We start from the raw sequence: 15,674 nt of genomic DNA, 5'->3' as shown, positions 1-15,674 counted from the left end.
TGTCTGATGATGCCCAGAGGGAGGAAGGTAAAGACTGCAACTCTGGTGGGAGGGGACCGGACAGATACATGTAGGATGCTGCGGTGGGAGAAATTGTTAGGGATACACCTTAGGGACTACATGATATGGTCGCATACAGAGCTTTCAGTAAATCCATACCTAACAAGTTTTCACTGCAACCTGTAGTAAGGACCAAGGGAGCGTCAACATGTGCAGGGCCAATATCGAGAGGGAGAGGTTCATAGACAGGACTGGTCACAGGTGTTCCTGCAAAACTCACGGAGACATTCATATTGCCAGAAAGGGGTGCCTATGCTTGGTAGGATCCTGTCTCATCAACTTCGTCATAATCATCATTATAATAAGTGCGTGTTGCTTCGTACCCATCAAACCTGTTGGCTGGGCGCGGCCGGATGGGAACGTCATCCCTGGGCCTACGTTCTTTATCCTGTTCATGGGGCGAGCCATGGTCCCTAGTCGGCCTCGCTACCCTAGGAGCGCGAGGCCGAGTCTTCCCTGTTCGGATGTTTTCAGCTAACACAGGAGAGTCATCTATCCAATGGCCATACCCCTTACAATAAGCACACTGATCTGTTTAGAAGGCTCCCGTGCATTGAGGGCTGGAGGGGGTAGACTGGCGAGCCCTCGGAAGGGGTTGGAGTTGAGGTCTAAAATTCCCACGGGCATCCGGACCTCGGGAGGGTAAGCCTGCTGCAGAAGGGCCTTAGTCTTAAGATCCCTAACCTTCCTACTTTCCCTGTTTCTATCTTCATTCTCCCTATTCTCGTGATATTTTGCCATAGCCAAGATACCAGTCATAGTTTGGGCAGACCACGTACTTTCAACTTTCTTAAGCCTGGCGGAGATCTCAGGAAGCAAGTTGCTGACAAACTTATAGACAAATACTGGGCCAGAACCTGGGTTCCGGGGATCCAAACCACTGTGTCCCTTGTATTCTGACTCAAAACGGGTAAAGAAGTCAGCCACATTCTCATCTTTTCGCTGCCTACAGGCGTTTATTTTATCCCAGTCAATGACAGTTTCTGGCAAAATAAAATCATAAACGTCATTATTTTACCGGGCAAAGTCAGGATGGCAGCTTCTGGTTTAGTCCCTCCCACCCTTGCTTCTTCCATAGCCTCTAAGTCAGCCCATTTACCTCCCAATGCCACTTCATGGTCAGTGTGTCGAATCTTGTCCCAAATTTCAGTGGAGACAGCCGTACAAAAAAGTAAATCTATATACTCCAGAACGAGAGTACCTGCAGATATATTCTGACCTAATTCTCTGTAAAAGGCAGCCTGATTCTTCCGGGGGTCTGGTAATTATCCTTTTAACTGCATTACTTCTGACCTTTTCCAAGGAACATGAACCCAAAGCCTGCGCCAGTGTGCTTCAACAGCCCCTCTGCCATTATTTTGGGCATCGGTAAGTGTGTTAACAAAGACAGGGGCCGCCTCTCTCATTAGCATAGCTGTTTCAAGAGGGGTGTTGAGAAAAGCTGTCATATCACGGTAAGCCATTACAGCAGACATAGCGTCAAACATCTCCTCTCCCTTAACATCGCCTCTTTTTATTTGTGACCTTAGGTCCGTTAATCCGGTGGGTACCTGTTTAAGTGCATTCTCAAATCTTTGCATGACCAAAGTACACATATATTCAGCCCAGGTGGTCTGTTCTATAATCGTCCACTGAGAAAAGGTGGACCATATTTCTTTAAAGGTATAAATATTCCCGTTATTTATCCAACATTTACATTGCTGCCTCTGTAGGTAATTTTCTCGATGAGACGAAAAGCTGACTGCAGAGCACAGGGAGGCCAGTCGGGGGGAATTCAACAATTTATATAAATCCTGCTGAACTGTAGACCACGGGGAAGTGGGAAAAGGGCGGGTAGGGGTAAGGCCGCAGGGGTTGGGCGGATGGAGACTTGTTGTCATTCCCGCAGCGAGGACAGTGTTAACGGGCGTTGTTGGTGTCATAGGAAAAGTCGGGAGGGTCGGTGTGACAGGGAGAACAGTAGGAGGGGCAGTGAGGGCAGGAGTGGGTGGTGGTGGTGGGGCATGCGGGGTGTGAGGCGTCAGGGCAAGGTACATTGGGGCATATGCAGGAGGGCTTTCTAGCATAGCATCAATCAAGGAATCACCTTCTTCTCTCACTTCCATATGGCCCTTTCCTTTCTCCTCACGAGCTGGATAACATTTTTCTACCCCTGCCCCATGCTCCCTATCGGCTATTTCTATGGATTTTGTCATTTGATTTAGTAAATTTTCTCTGCCGTGGACGGCCATTGACATATCTTCCTGTTTTCTTTCCTGAGCCTTCTGTTTTCTAGCTCTCTGCTCTATCTCTTTCCTCCAAAATCGGATGGGCGCGTTTTTCTTTTCATTAATTGTTCCTCTAAGTTGGCGAGAACTTGGCAATTACTTGAGCCATATAGTGGCCACTGTAATTCCGCGTTACTTTTTTTGTATATTTTACCCAGAATGAGGAAAACATTATGGCAGAAGGGCCATGTTTAACATACATCCTATTGCCAGGGGCCCCTTCTGGAGGAAGCGGACAGGCCGCCTCCAGCTGGGAGTCCTGCGTACACATACAACAACATCATTTCTTGAACTTACTACTGACTGGCATGCTTAAAAACAGATAACAGACACCAGCGGGTTTCTAAAACTCACCTCGCTTGCTTGGCTTTTGCAAAAGTCAATAACAGCAGAATCATACAGAACAGACACCAGCGGGTTTTTAAAACTTCACCTCGCTTGCTTGGCTTTGGCAAAAGTCAATAACAACTTGGCTTTTGCGAAAGTAAATAACAGAATCATACAGAATTGGTGGATGATCAGTCCACCCTTATCTTATAGGGGTAGTTCTCTTCTGCAGACGTAGGGCTGTGTCCTGCTCCAGAAATTAATTGCTTGGGGACTCCAGTGAGGACACGGTCATGTGGCCCAGACCGGGTGGGGAGGGACAGCGGGCGAGTCGTTCGGTCTACCGGAATACAAGAATCCCTCGGGTAGGGCGCCTCCTTCGGAGTCTCTCAGTGCACCTCCTCACATCCACCGGGCCTGACTTCAGTACTCGTGGAGTCCCTGTTCAGGTGCCATTTGAAGAACTGAGATAACCCACTTACTGGGTCTCTGTGGCGGGGAACCGCCCAAATCTTCCATACCTTCCATACTCAGTAAAAGGAGACATAGGAGCCTTTGTCTGCAGGAGGAACCCAGATTTATTTCAATAGCCCGGGCTATGGAACAGAGTCCCAAGCTAGTCAGAGACAAAACCCAGGAGGCTGCTACTTCACTCTGTAGCTTACAAGCCTTTTATGCATTTTTTTATCCCAGTCTTTTGGCTGTCAGACCATTGTCTAATCAGGGCAGTGTTTACAGTTGATAACCAGATCCAGACGATGTTTGTAGTTAGTGACCTGGTCAAGGCTTGGTACACAGATCATTGTTCACTCGGCTTTGATCACCGCTCAGTCTTTCAGGTCATTGTCCAATTGCCTTGATCAAAGTCTGGTCTTTCAAGTCATTTGTTTATTCACCCTGATTAGATTCACCCTGAATGTCCAGCAGTCAGACCATTGTCTAGATAACCTGATCACAGTGTCAAGGATGTTTACCAGGCTGGGAGCAGGGGATGGAAAACAAGCTTGTTTACACAGGGCGTGTGTGTCTCATGGCTTTCTGTTGAACTGCAAAGAACAGGGGGTTGGGTGTGCGACAGTTCCTGGGCAGAAATGCAGGCTGCAAGATGTTTTTTGTCGTGTCAGTTTAGATTTTCCTTAGGCATCAGCAGAAATGACCAGGTGGGTCGTGTGGAAGTGTTTGACACGAGAAGGCAATGAAAAAATAATGGAATCTCGGTACAGATGATGCTGATCAGAAAAAAACACTTTTTCCTCAGTGAGATATCACTCCTTCAGCAGACGCACAGCTTGATCCGTGTATTTAACACATATTAACCTTCAATTTTTCCAGATTTCAAAATAATGATTCTATGTACTCCCAAAGTTCTTGATCACCTGTTTATTGTCCTTTTGAATCACACGTGAGATGCTTATGTTTTCAACAGTTTCTCATGCGGCAGATAGGCCCATCCGGAACTTTTTCTGTAGCATGCCAGAATACATGTGGAGAGGTGTGGCTCACTGGTTAGAGGCGGCAGACCCGAGTGCAGAGAACGGCCCGGGACCAGGGTTCGATTCCCGACGCGGCAGGGTCTTGGACCAGGATCAGCGGACTGATAATTCTCGCATCGGTGCCTACTCCGACCGGGGAGCACACTCGGCAACTCTGGGCATTAGCTTGCCTCATCTCCACAACGGCCCCACACAAACGCCGGGGATGCCTGGTTTCACCTTGGAGACCCCCAGGAGGGACTATCTCACAGGGAAAGCCAGGACGGGTTCCCCAGCGGTCTATAGCGCTACGAGGCCTCCGGGTAGCAGTGCGCTTTACAAGACACAACAATTTACAATTTAATTTACATAAAACATCCTCAGTCACTGATCTTATCTCACCCAATGCATTTCGGGCTGTTAAAAAGGGCTTCTCTACAAATAAAAGAACAATGCCATTAGATTCCAAGCTACAGACCTCTCTACTTTACAGTTTAAACCATGAAGTATAGAATACACATTTGATGCCAAATTTGATAACTAACCCCTCAACCGCGTTATTCCCACTAACAGCGTCACTACACACTGCAACGATGTTACCTGGAAAAACCTCTATCAGGCTATATTACCCCACATCATTAATCTTCCGCGCTCTAAACTGAAGCCTCCAAGGTGTTCCCCCTCACCTTTAGCCTCACACATACTTTGTCACTTAAAACCTCAAAGTGGTGAAGTGTGGCTCAATGATTAGAGCTGCAGACCCTGATGCAGAGGACCAGGGTTCAATTCCCCGCCTCGGTGGGTCTTGGGCTCAAAATTCCACGGACCTGATAATTCTCGCCTCGGTGCCTATTCCAATCATGGAGTCCGACTCTGCAACTCTGGGCAATAGCTTGATTAATCTCCACAACGGCCCCCACAACGCTAAGGATGCCTGGCCTCCACCTTGGGGGTGCCCAGGAGTGGACCCCTCACAGGGAAATCCAGGATGGGTTCCACAGCGGTATTCGTACAAGCGCCTTGAGACCCTTGCGGGTGAATAGTGCGCTATACAAGTATAAATTTACATTTAATGCTAACCCACATCACTTTCTTCCGTGCCTTACTGACTTCTTTCAATTTCTTCCCAGCGTTCTCTTCTTTTACGAGGCAGTTTACCAAATGTGGCTAACTTCCCTCTCTTTTAAGTAGTATAACGTGACTCCGCCCCTCATAATACACTAATCACAACCACCCGGCTGTTATGATGCCTATCCTGAAAACTCCACATCCCATAATTCACTGCATCAGTCATAGCATGATTGATGAACCCACACTAATTCCAATGTTGGATTTATCAACACATGCACCCAGAGGACACCTCAGAGGTGCACCCTGAAACATCCCAACACAGGTGGGCTTACTGACTGGGTTTAGGCAGACTAACACCAGAGACAAATTACGGACCCCTAAGGGTGAGGGCCTTCACTCTCGGGAGGCCACAAACTAGGTCGGCTCTGGGAGGGGGTGGTTAGCACCCCTCCCATGAGATGACCTTTAGATTAGCCTGCCGAGGCAACAAAGCTTCAAAACAAGCCCCTCCGCCTAGAGTATGTGACTCTGGTTTCTCTTATAGGACAGGAAGCCAACCCCCATGGGCTGCTCCAACTTTGGCAGGAGGACAGGTGGGAATATTAGTTACATTAGGAGGGGTGCCCAGAGTCAACCAGCACCACCCCTAGAGTGGGACAGGTGAACATGACCCTCTTGTCAAATGCCTCCATCTTGTCTTGGAGAGAATTAACCAACCCGGGTCAGGGTTATTCCTACTTCCCAACGGAAGTGGTCATAGGAGGATGTAGTCACACTTAAGGTAAGTAGCCTATTGGCTACAACCTGGCACTCTCTCAAATGCCCCTAAATTCAGTATTTAAGTGGCAGCCCTGGGTCAAAAACCTTGGATTCTGATGACCTAAGAAAAAAGAGGACACCAAAGAGGCGCAAAAGCAGAAAAGGCTGAAGAGGGCATCTGACTCGCCCCAGCAGACTTATTTGAAAACTGCACCAAAGTTGACTCGCCCTGCAGCTGTTGACTCCAGAAATTGGGAGTACTGCCTGCCTGTGAAAAAGACACAAGACCTCCCGATGACAGTGGATCTGTTTGAATTAACTCCAAAGAAAAGACTCTGAGGCCTCCGGAACTGCCATAATTCAACTCCTAAAGTAACTACTACACCTGCCGCCTCCGGACCGAGTTGAAGTGAGCCAGCAGTGCAAAGAAGGTTCCTCTGCCCTCCAGAGTTTGTTTCCATTGTAGTTTCACCTCTCCTTGCCTCCTCAACTACAGCTGGAGCCTCTGCACGCAGGCGCCCTCAGCCGTGACTGGTCTGGTAAGGAAAACCCTGATGCCTAAGTACACCTCTGCACCCGTTGCCTCTGGGCCTTGGAGAAGAGCACCAAAGGTGCCCACTCTTCTCCGAGCATTGCAAGGCATGAGCCCACTTGCTGGTTCAGCCTGACTGGCTTCCTAGCCAGAGCCTGCAGGCTCTTTTTACAGAGACCGCCCGCCATTGAAACGCATTGGGCACCTGACGCTGTACCCAGCTGCCCTCATGGAACTGGTGGTGAACTGTTGGTGCTATATTGGACCTTGCCTACCAGTCACCTTAACATTGTGGAACTCAGAAATTGCACAATGTCCACTTTTTAAAGTGAAAATAATCCATAGTTAAAAAACGTTCTTACCGGAATGATTTTTCTCTGATGCCTAAACATATATAAAGATACTGGCTATATTTATGAATTTGTGTGGCTCTCCTTCTTGAGTTGTGTTGTCATTTATTGGCCATTGTGTGTATTTTGTGAATGTCTTGCGCTCCTCTGTGTTAAGCCTAAGGCTGCTCGACCACACTACTCCCTAATAGAACACTTTGGGATTGCATAGCAAGTCCCTGTCCACTAGTAAGGGAACCCCAGTAATCTTTACACAATATATCAGATTAATAAAGTATATCACATACAGAGCCAGCTTCCTACATTCTCTCATCCGTGTCATTAGAGCTAATATGTGGTGATCTGTTTGCCATTGCACACCTCTCCTCAAGAAGGAGCGGCTCATACTGTGCATTATGCAGAAGATGTAAACCCAAAGAACAGTCCTGATAATGGGTCACTAAGGGACTCATCAGCAGTCCAATGTTTGAAGTTGTGGGCATCTGCCGTGCCAGGCAAATATCTAGTGTCCATTTTAAGGGGCACCAGATGCAGTGGAACAAGGGTTGCCGGCACAGGTTAAACCAGGCAGGCCGGAATGTTAGCCACCAATCAAGGTCCAGTTCTTGAAACAATGACATTCCGTAAATTTGAAGCATGTGTTCATGACACCGCTGGAGTGATGGTATTTCCAGTAGACTTGCAGATGGAACATCCATTGCAGAGAAGCAAAAATAGAGCCACAATGCCGTAAATAAGAAACAACAGGAACCTTCCGAACACCCTGGAAAAGGTAGAACGAATAAAGGCCGGATTACTCCAAAAATAGTTTGTAATGAACTAACTAGGCCGGTGTAGGAGAGTAGGATCTGCTTTTATGGTTACTCCCACTTTTTGCTTGATGTAATGTTGTTTCTGACTAGTCTGACTGGGATTCTGCTAATCAAGACCCCAGTCTCTGTGCTTTCTCCCCTAAATTGGTTTGGTAAGTACTTGGGTACATCCCAGATTGTACACTGGTGTAACCTTATCAGTCCCTAGTATATGTTACAAAGATACCCAGGGCATAGGCACACCAAGGGTTCCCCATGGGCAGAAGCATTTATTATGCTACCCATGGGAGACCACCCAAACTGCAACTACAGGCCTCCAATTGCAGCCTTTGTAAGCTGGTGCTAGCACCATTTACGAAAGATATAGGTTTACCTTTATTTAAGGTCACTGCACTTAAAACCAATACGTCACCTTTAAGGCAGGTCTTACAATCCTGAAAGCAGGGTACTCAATTCTAAGTGTGAGGGTGCCCTTGCATGAGCAGGACACCCTTACAGCCTATGGAGTACATTCTCCCAGGTTGCAAGTGAGACAGCCATATAACATATAGAGGGCCACAGCGTCATTAATCGATGACCATCTCGAAAGTGGCTATAACGAATTAAATCATATTTGGTATGAAACATGTTGGAATCAAACCCCTACACCGTAACTGGCGCGGGAGGTATGATTCCATGCACCGTAATGCTTTTTTGTGAGGTCCTCGGTGCTCCCGATACCAGTCTTCCAGACCCTGACAGCAAGCAAGAGCTGCTACTGGCCAGAGACACTATTCTGCCCTCCTGCTGCTGAGACAAGCTCGAGTAGGGGAAGGCAAAATAATTGGTATCCTGTCACAGGGAGATATGACCACCTCCCATACATGGTTTACTGTATTGGGGCAGGGTGAAGGCACTTCCCAGCACCACATAGCCTGTGTGCAGGGCACACTTGGTGCCCTCCATGCATCTTCCAGTTCAAACTAGTTTAGGGAGCCATTAGCTCCTGCTCTGTCACAAAACTGGACAGAGGACATGGGTGTATCTTCCTCCTTGTCCAGCTCCTCCTTAGGGAGGGACCCCTGAATCGTCTGAACCCCTTCCTTAGGGTATTTAAGGACTTACCTGTGGGTGGGTCCCTAGATTTGCCATAGGACATGATTAATTTCTGACACTACTTATTTTTCAACCATCTGGGCACTCTGGACTTCGGTGGACTTCACTCTGGCTTCAAGGCTGCAACTGAGAAGACTCCTGCTGCTACTGGTCTTGTTGCCCTGATCGTCTGCCGCAACGTCTGTGCCTGTGCATCATACATTTCAAGGCCTAGTGGGCATGCAAGAAACCTGAAGGAATCTCCCTTGAAGGGAAGGAGTCATATCTCTGTATCTGCAGGCACCACAACTAAGCTGACTGGTCCGCTGATCTTGGGCTCCCACAGACTCCGGAAGGCTCAGCACCACAGGTAGTGGCTCTTCACATCCCTCAAGGCCTGCCCTGTCCTCTCACCAAGTTTAAGGCCAGTATCCATCGTCGGTGTCGCAGGAACCGAACCCCTGTGCCTGTGGTTCCCAATCTGTACACCACGGCACCCCAGTTCGCCATAAAGTCTATTCAGGGGCGCCGTGCAACAAGCACAGTTTCAAAATAACACTTTTCTGGTCCACTTAATGCCTCTGTATTTATTGCATTTCCAGTCGAGAGTTTACACGTCGTTTGTCATTAAATTCTTGGTGTGTGCTTGTCTACTTTTCACATAGCAGTCTGGCAGAGAATCGTCCATAAACGTGGCTGAAGGCAAGAAACAAGCCCCAAGTTTTGACTTCTGAAGGAGAGAAAGCAGAACAGATAAACCGAGCTGCAGGTACATTTTCTAGTTCAGAAGGGCTTCCAGCCCTCCTTTCCAAGGCGCACTTACTCATGAGCGAATCTCCGCGTAGTATTCTGGGCTAGGTTGTTCAGAGGGATTAAAACACAGCTGCCGCCACTGCACCCCAGCTCCATGCACAAAATCATCCGGAGTTGGATGTTTAGTAATGCAGTATCCTTATTCTTTCCCAGCGGCGGGTATTTATAAGTCCAGCTCAAAATCCGTTAACTATTCTCCAATATTTCATTTGCAAAATAAGGTCACAGGTGCTAACATCCGGAGCAGATATCCTTTTTCTCCCCTTCTGCAAAATAAACCCACACGTTTCGTGGTTCACTTCTTTGACTAGATGAGACTGGTGCCCTGGTAACAAATGCACGCCCTCTTTGTGCCTTTAACAGACCCTGCCAGGGAGTAGTATAACCAAGTCCTTATTAAAGATTATTCTGTGAGGTCGTATCCAAACCAATACTTTGTTATTTATGTGCACTGTTTATTTGCACACATACAATCAGGTTTATTTTAGTCCACTACAGCACACTGTGAGTGAGTGAATGATAATGATATCCGTATGATCGTTAGTAAAGTAAAAAGGTTTCAGTCGGCAGTTAGGGAGTTCACAGGATCCTATTTCTCACACAAGTCATATGCAGCGTCTCCATAGGGCACATACAGATGCACATGAATACATACACTGAAGCTCCGTGACACACGCAACTGAGGTTGGGCAGATCGGCATGGCATTTTAAATATTAGCAGTATCACCAGCATTATTTTTCCACTGAAAAGGCGGGCTCCACTGAGCTTGTCAAAGAAATCATGAGCCTTATTATCACGATTTCTTTATTTTAACGAGCTATGTGAAGCCCGCCTTTTTAGTGTAAAAATAATGCTGGTGATACTGATTACGACAGACCAAACTCAATGTTCCATTTTCTCAGAGTGGGTCTCAGTACCAAAAGCTACTGAAAGCAGCAGCTGGCATAAATAAGGGTTTGGGACCAGACACACAGTTTGCATCACTGGAGCATGTGTGTGCTCTCTGTTGCATCTGCTGCCTTTCCATTGACTTACATGTGCTCCACTGCTCTTTTGCAGTGGTGTGTGTGCTCCACAGCATGCGCTGAATTGGTGTGGGTGCTGTTACATTTGCTGCGATGGTGTGTATGTGTGTTCAGGGCTGTATTTTCAGCATTTGAAACTATTGCTGCGTGGTTAAAAAAAGTTGCATGAAAACATATTTGGCTATTAATCTTGTATCTTTTCTCACTTAACGAGTTTTTATTAAACAACTGTTATCTTTTTATTTTGTTACAAATATGATTATAATACCTTCATTGCATCCCAATTAATTTAAGGAAGGCAACAGGAAGTACACCTGGTAAAAAAATGGTGGGGAGCCACGGCCAACTGCCAATTAGGTCAAGGGAGCTACGGGTCAAAAAGGTTTGGGATCCACTGCCCTAAGCAACGAATTGACTTGCAGTTGCAAAGGCTTGTTGGCTTCCTTCCACCAAGATCTTCAGTCTCCGAATAGCCCAAACTCCAAGCATCTCCAGTGACCAAGATCTTTGTCCTCACTACATAACTTTCACTGTGGGCCTGTATCTTTGGTGAGCTGCTCGAGATCCTCTCTTCAAGTAGAGGTTGTTGTTACTAGTCGGATTCTTTTCCACTGCTTTTGTTAATTGTTACTTGGGGTATAATTTTTACTGTGTGAAATACATTTGGACAAAAGAAAAGGAAGAAACTTGTATTTTCACCACCCCTGTAAATCCGAAGGTACGTTATGCCACAGAGTGAGATACTTGTGATTGAAATTAATCCGAGTAGCCAAATATGCAATATGTTAGGGAGAGTTGCACCGGCCACAGCAGGAGATAGCACATGTATGGCGCACAGGAGGCGATATTACAATATGTTGCAGACCAGCTTTCTGTATCCAGTCCGGTATAATCACCCCTTCCATGTGCTTTAAATGTTTTACAATATCTGTTGTCAGAATGAGACCTTGCCACCCCCGCAAACACTTATCTGGATAGGGGGCTTTGTTAAAAAGTTTTACATGAGTGTCTAGAACTGATTAAGTTGTGCATTGTGTGATATACAAACAAGTTGGTGTGGCCTAACGGCTAGAGCTGTCGACCTCCAGGCTAAGCAACTAGGGGCATATTATCAAGGGGGTTTATCTCCGCTTTTTTGGCTTTAAAAGCCAAGAAAGCGGAGATAAAATTATCTCCCTATTACCAAGCTGTCGTTAACACCAGTTAGTGACAGCTAATAGGAGATAGCGACCATCTTGGGCCCCGCTTTGCATGTCAGTGATATTTATCACTAATGACATGCAAAGTGGGCGTGCCAAGATGTTAGCGACTGGAAACAGTCCCTAACATCGCTATCTCCTATTACCAACTTTTGGAGATATTCGCGCTAAGCGTGAATATCTCCAAAAGCTAACACCTGCCCTGAGCAGTTCTTAGCCATGTTATCCAATGGGAGGTGGATAACATGGCTAAGAGCATTTGCTCGATAATGCATGAATATCGCTGACTTTTCAGCGATATTCATGCATTGCGGCCGTTTTTATCGCATTTGCGATAAACCTTGCTAATAGCAACGTTTATCTGCGATAAAAATCGCCCCTGTACCCCAAAACCAAAACCTAGCCCTGAACCCTATAAATACCCCTGTACCTCAAAACCCAAACATACCCCTGAACCCTAAAAATACCCCTGTACCCCAAAACCCAAACCTACCCCTGAACCCTAAAATACCCCTGTACCCCAAAACCCAAACCTAGCCCATAACCCTTAAAATACCCCTGTACCCCAAAAACCCAAACCTACCCCTGAACCCTAAAAATACCCCTGTACCCCAAAACCCAAACCTAGCCCAGAACCCTAAAATATCCCTGTATCCCAAAACCCAAACCTAGCCCTGAACCCTTAAAATACCCCTGTACCCCAAAACCCAAACCTACCCCTGAACCCTAAAAATACCCCTATACCCCAAAACCCAAACCTAGCTCTGAACCCTAAAAAAACCCTGTACCCCATAACCCAAAACTATATCTAAACCATTAAAATACCCAAACACCCCAAAACATATACCTCAGTACCCTAAAACATATACCCCTATACCCATACTTGCCTTATCCAAACATTTTTAAAAAACATGCTTTTACCATTCATGCATTTACAACGAATTTCGTTGTAAATGTATGCGTGGTAAATGCATATAAAATGTAATGCCATGCGTTATAATGGCATTGCGGAGTCATGGTACTTTCGTAATGAAAGTATGCAGAGTGATGGTATGCGGAAAGAAAGTTACGGAATAATGGGTGTTTACCCTCCCCCGTAAGTACATTCAATCAATCAATCAATGACATTTATAGAGCGCGCTACATACCCGTAGGGTCTCAAGGGGCTGGGGGTGGGGGGGTGCCGCTACTGCTCGAACAGCCAGGTCTTCAGCTTCTTCCTGAAGGAGAGGTGGTCTTGGGTCAGGCGCAGGTCGGTCGGGAGGGAGTTCCAGGTCTTGGCGGCCAGGTAGGAGAAGGACCTTCCTCCTGTAGTCACTCTTCGGATGCGGGGGACGGCGGCGAGGGCGTGGTTGGCTGATCGGAGGTGGCGCTTGGGAGCGTAGAAGTTGACTCGGCTGTTGAGGTAGCTCGGGCCTTGGTCGTGTAGGGCTTTGTGTGCGTGGGTGAGGAGGCGGAAGGTGATTCTTTTGTTGACGGGGAGCCAGTGAAGGTCTCTCAGATGTCCGGAGATGTGGCTGGTTCGTGGGATGTCGAGGATGAATCTGGCTGAGGCGTTCTGGATCCGCTGGAGTCTCTTCTGGAGCTTGGCGGTGGTACCGGCGTAGAGGGCGTTGCCGTAGTCCAGTCGGCTGGTGACGAGGGCCTGGGTGACGGTCTTCCTGGTCTCGGTGGGGATCCACCAGAAGATCTTCCGTAGCATGCGTAGGATGTTGAAGCACGCCGAGGAGACGTTGTTGACTTGGTGGCACGGCGGCCCACATCTCCAGCAACATACTCATATTTTTTCACCACCAATTGGAAAAATGCACAGGTCTCTCTCATTGATGGCCAGCACCGACATACACTTTTAGATACACCTCCCACCACAAGTTTTAGAATTACGAACTTTAGAGATGGGGAGCTACGTTAGAATCTCAGCATCAGCTCAACATCCTGTGATTCCAGGCAAATCGCTTTGTCTCCCCGTGCCTACCACAAATCAATGTGTTCTTCTGTAATGTAAATTGTTCTCATGCCATGTTGTCGAGTTCGCGCTATATAATATTGCAAAGAACATAAAGTAGAGAAACTCGAGTTCACACACTACTGAACGCGCACTCTCGTCGGGACGGGCTGCTAGTTTTTAATGAAGACAAATAGAACAACATTATTTAAAGATCTCGAGCGTGAGAAAGAAATGCGAACGCATTAATTACCCCGAAACGAAACATGATGCATCACGAACACGTTCGACACCACCTGTGTGTGAATTACCTAATACTGTAACTCAATTGGAATGTACGTAACTGCATCGTACAGACAGTTTTCCAGCATGTATTGTTTTCATCTTCTATTTACTAAAGCAATCAGATCCCACCATATGAGATCTTACAAAAATTATGATAAGCTTTCCTTCGTCAGTGCCACACAAAGTGCAGCTGAGTTTGGAAACTTCACATTGAGATGCAAATGCAATCCGCTATGCTATATACATTTTTACTTAAGACAATTAGAGCGACATTATGTAATGCTCTTGGGTTTGATAAAGAAATGCTACCACATTTGATGACAGACATACAAAACGGTGTTCAATGCTTCTAGCCAGCTATCATCGGCTGTGGCGGCTGTTGGTTTTGCATACTGGGCATTGTGGGTAGGCTGTATTTACCATATCTTCTTTGCCATGGCCTCTATTCGAGATTTCCGTCAGATGATCGGCTGCAATTCAACTGACCGCCGACAGAGGGCCGCCTTCGGCATTACCTCGTCAACCCTGCTCCAAGGATGGCTTCGAACTGCAGATAGCTTGTGACATCACGTCCCCTCTTTGTATTTTATTTATATTGCCCCAGTGGGAGAATGCATTTCGTGAAAAGCCATCTGGAGTAGGGATGCACCTTTCTTAGAGAAAAATACCAGCCATTTGTTTAAGGAGTCTGCAAAGCCCCTCGCCCACACTAAATATGGCTTTATATATTTGTAACATGACTTTTCTGTCTTTGTTTTCTTTAACTGTATTAATGCAGCCCTAAAACACATTTACAATTACTATTTATATGTGCTGTTTGAATTATGCACAAATATGTGCTTAAAGTACCTGCACTTTTGCTTACTTTTGAACTGGCTAGGACATCAAAATAGCGATTCGATAAATAGGGATTCGATAAATAGGGATTCGATAAGCTGGCAACCCTAATCAGGAGACTGAAGGTTTGTTGCAGAATCAAAAATTTGCTAGCATTCGCGACAAGAATTTTCAATTTTATTAAGGACACGGAGGTGAGGATTATGCTTCTCAATCTTTACTGCATAAAACACAGCAGCCAATGAAAATTGATATTTTCACAAAAAAACCGTAAAACAAACTTCATTTCCCATGAGTACACATGAGTATAGGCACGCCCCCATAGTCCATAAGAACCCCCTGCGTGCTCCCATCATCCTCTTTCTTTGAGGCGAAACAAGTCCAACAAAACTTGAACAGTCACAACTCCTCCAACGTGGAAGAACAGCAATTATTTCAACCGGAAAAGAGCACCAATAACAATAATAAATGTGCCAAAGCCTCAAATCGCCAATTATAAGCGGATGTTCCCGCAGTAACATCAAACCATAACAATATAAACCCCCAACAGCACCCCAAACAACAAGCAGAGTGCGGGGACCAGAGGGGAGGTGCACTTAACTCTGACTTGTGAGCAGCAAAGAAAGAGGATGATGGGAGCACGCAAGGGGTTCTTATGGACTATGGGGGCGTGCCTATACTCATGTGGACTCATGGGAAATGAAGTTTGTTTTACTGTTTTTTGTGAAAATATCCATTTTCATTGGCTGCTGTGTTTTATGCAATAAAGATTGAGAAGCATAATCTGAAGCCTCCGGTCCTGTAATAGAATCCGCACATCATTTATTTCCTCCACCCTCCATCCC

This window comes from Lissotriton vulgaris, chromosome 8 (assembly GCF_964263255.1).
Source record: "Lissotriton vulgaris chromosome 8, aLisVul1.2, whole genome shotgun sequence".
Classification (NCBI taxonomy): Eukaryota; Metazoa; Chordata; class Amphibia; order Caudata; family Salamandridae; genus Lissotriton; species Lissotriton vulgaris.
This window is presented reverse-complemented; position numbering follows the sequence as displayed.